The 3,785-nt window shown below is 40.0% G+C and overlaps 1 protein-coding gene across 1 annotated transcript in view; it reads left to right on the top strand.

The window, feature by feature from the left end:
- AUH (AU RNA binding methylglutaconyl-CoA hydratase) overlaps nt 1–3,785 on the top strand; it is a 124,169-nt gene that overhangs the window by 18,397 nt on the left and 101,987 nt on the right. The window lies entirely within an intron of this gene.

Here is a 3,785-nt window from a genome sequence, read left to right as displayed (position 1 = left end):
GATCTCTAGAGGTCCCTTCCAACCCCTACGATTCTGTGATTCTGTGATTCTTCTGTCTGATCTCAGCTCACACCTCCTGTTCTATATCCAAAACCTCTTTTCTGTAAGAAAGTTACTACTTTTGATGTTTTTGGGGTCAAATTAGTCCCCACAAGTCTCACACAAATATCTTGAGATGGTATTGATCTCTACAGAACTTCAAAATAAAGAATAGCAGAAGGAGGAAATGTCACACTCGCTGTACTTAGAGTCTTGATCTATGATTCTATAATTCTTGTTGAAGAGAAAGCACTGACTAGGACAATTCTGGTGTAAGGAGGTACGCCTCCACCATGTGCTGAAATTGTATCAAAATCTGCCCATGGTTGGCTACATCTGTGTGCTTCTGGATAACACTGTTCTTGATGCTGCAGAAAAGCACTTGAGAACTAAGGCAAATCACTCTCCATCAAGTTACCTCAGTGGAAAAGAAGGCAAAGCTTTGAGACTGAAAATAAGATATTTTGTTATTCTTATTTTTTCAGAAATAAAAACAACTCTCTAAAATGAGATAGCCTTTTTGTTATACATGTTCCATTTCCAATATATGCTTTCATTGCTGAACAACAACAGCAGAAGAGATATCTGACTTGAAAAAGAAAAGCCAGAAAATCCTTTGTCCAGCAGTGAGTCCATTAGGGATTTTGTTGTTGCCAGTGACATAACCAGTGAGGCACTCAGACACCAGTGATAAGTTGGAATATAAATAACTTTTTAGCTATGGGTGACTGCAAATGTGGGAAATACTGTCAAGCAGTTGAAGATTTCTATTTCTCCTCTCCATCCTCCCAGCAGAAAGACAATTTAACAGCGATGGCTTTTTCATTCTTTCAATCGTGACTAACACAATCAGTGAGATAAAATCCAAAAGGGTAAAAATGGAAGAAGGGAAGAGAGAGGGAAGTGTGTCAATCTACTTACCTAGCGATTGAATTCTTGCACATTACTGAAATGGTTCAAAACTGAAATATCGAATCTGAACTTTGTCAGACCTTGGAAAAATAAGAATCTGCATGAACTTTGTGGCTTGGCCTGTCTCTCAGATCCAGCCTGCCTCGTGAGTCACAGATGCAAGAAAGTGCATGAGAGTCATTAAAGTGCCTACAGTATCTTAAAGTTAAACCAAAAGAAAAACAACTATGACAAGCTCATTCTCTCTTCTGAGTTACCTGTGTGTCAAATCTTGCTTTGAAATACACAGCCTGAGAATGAATTTAGTTTGTCAAGCAAGCAGAACTTTGTTGCTATTCTCAAAAAGACAATGATGAAAACTATTAGCAATAGCTATTAAAATAATATATAGCAGACATCTCTTTGGGGGAGTTGTTTCTCAATGAGAAGCAAGAATAGAGAAAGTGAAGAATGAGAGAATTTTCATCTCTCTAGCCTGCATAATGTTTGCAATGGCTTTATTTTCCTAATTCAGCAGTTCTAATGCCCTTAATTGATACTATTAAATCACAAACTGAGAGATGGTTTGTGTGAGAGGAACCACAATGAGCAATGTTACTCATAATTACGAATATTTTTGAGGTACTTCAGTATGCGGGAAGGACTTAGTCTCTATATCTGTCTAAAGAGTATATCTTAAATATCTAGTGGCCAGGGCCTATGTTGTCTTTGCCTATGTTGTACCCTGCCCTTTGTCATGATGGGTACAGCAGAAATTAGCATCCCTGCAGAATAGCATTCATCAGCACAAGCATTTTGAGTGTGAAGCTCTAGAGGATAAATGCAGTGTGGTATGATGTTAACCTGCAGCTAACAGTCAGTGAAGCCAGTATGAGAAATTTTCCAGGGGAACATTATGCCCATCCTGAAATACTGATTAACCAAAATAGAACATTCTGTGGGAATGTGACTGATTTAACAAATCTTGTAAGAAAATACAGGCACATTTCCAAAGTTGCCTGTCAGACAGGTTTCAGTTGAAAATTCCAAACTTCTTTTTCCTGATGCCCAGTTTAACTTCTTCCTGTGCTGGAGAGGATAGAGCAGAAGAACTCCTTTTTGTTAGCTTTATGGACTCATATCAGGCCCAATTCACTGTGCGTATATTTCAGAAGGGCTTTATATTGTGGTTTAACAACTACACAGCCCTTGGCTTACTTCTCCCTTCCAATGGGATGGGGGAAGAGAATCAGAAAAAAAGAACTCATAAGTTGGGATAAGATCTATTTACTAAAACAAAAAAAGGAAGATAAATAATAGTAATGATAATAAAATAGAATCATAGAATCTTAGATTTGGAAGAGACATTTAAGTGTCAACCAGTCCAACTCCTCTGCAATGAACAGAGACATCCACAGCTTGATCAGTTTGCTCAGAGCCTGATCCAGTCTGACCTTGAATGTCACCCAGGACAGGGCATCCTCCACCTCTCTGGGCAACATGCTCTTGTGCTTTAACACCCTTATGGTAAAAGACATTTTCCTTATATCCAATCTAAATCTCCCCTCTTTTAATTTGAAACCATTTTCTCTTACCCTATCACAACAGACTCTGCTCAAGAATCTTTCTTATAGAAAGGCCACTTTGGGTCTTTCTGGAGCTTTCTCCTCTTCAGGATGAATAGCCCAGCTCCCTCAGGTTGTCCTCATACAAGAAGTGTTCCATACCTTGGATCACTTTTGTGGCCCTTCTCTAGAGGCACTCCAACAGGTTTATGTCTCTCCTGCACTGAGAATTCCACATCTGGATGCAGTACTCCAGATGTGGTCTCACCAGCCCAGAACAGAGGGACAGGATCACCTCCCTTGCCCTGCTGGCCACACTTCTTTTGATTCAGCCTAAGATACATTGCTAGCTCATGTCCAGCTTGCATCCACCACATCTCTAAGACCTTCTCAGCAAGGCTGTGTTCTATTCTTTAATCCCCTGGCTTATATTGATGGTGGGAGTTGCACCAGCCCAGTACAAGACCTTATGTCTGGCTTTGTTGAGCTCATGCTCTTCTGGGCCCACTGCTCAAGCATTCATAGGTCTTTATGGATGACCTCCCATCTCTCAGGCTGTTGACTTTATCTTGACTGCACTACACAACTTTGTGCCATCTTTAAACTGTCACTTGACTGTCAATGTCATTAATCAAGATACTAAAGAGCATCAGTGCCAGAACAGATCCCCGAAGGACACCATTAGTCAGTGATCTCCATCTGGACATTGAGCCATTTACCATTACTTTCTAGGTACAATCTTGCACAGATTCCTTGTCTATTGAACAGTCCCCCAAACAAATCTATATCTCTTCTATTTAGAGAGAAGTACGTTATGGGGGTCCATGTCAAAGACCTTACCGAAGTGAAGATAGATGACATCAGTGACTCTTCCCTTGTCCACTGAGGCGAGGCTGACAGATGTAGTTGCCTGGGTAATCCTTTCTACTCTTCTTAAAAATGGGTGTGGCAATGCCATTTTTCCAATCACCAAGGATTTCACCTGACTGTTACAGCTTTTCAAATGAGTAGCTTGGCAACTAAATCAGGCAGTTCCCTCAGGACTCTGTAAAGCAGCTCATCAGAACCCATAGATTTATGAATGTTCAGGTTCCTCAGAAAATCACAGATCTAATCCTTTCTTACAGTGAGAGAGACATTGCTCCCATACTCATCTGCTAGAAGGGCATATGAAGAGCAGTTGACTGAGGCAAAAAAGTTGTTGAGTACCTTAGCCTTCTGCTTGTCCATTGTTATCAGCTTGCATTATATATATATATATATATATATATATATATATATTACTAAGAC

The sequence above is a fragment of the Meleagris gallopavo genome, chromosome Z, assembly GCF_000146605.3.
Source record: "Meleagris gallopavo isolate NT-WF06-2002-E0010 breed Aviagen turkey brand Nicholas breeding stock chromosome Z, Turkey_5.1, whole genome shotgun sequence".
Classification (NCBI taxonomy): Eukaryota; Metazoa; Chordata; class Aves; order Galliformes; family Phasianidae; genus Meleagris; species Meleagris gallopavo.
The sequence above is the reverse complement of the archived record's forward strand: the minus strand, read 5'-3'. Positions and strand labels throughout refer to the sequence as shown.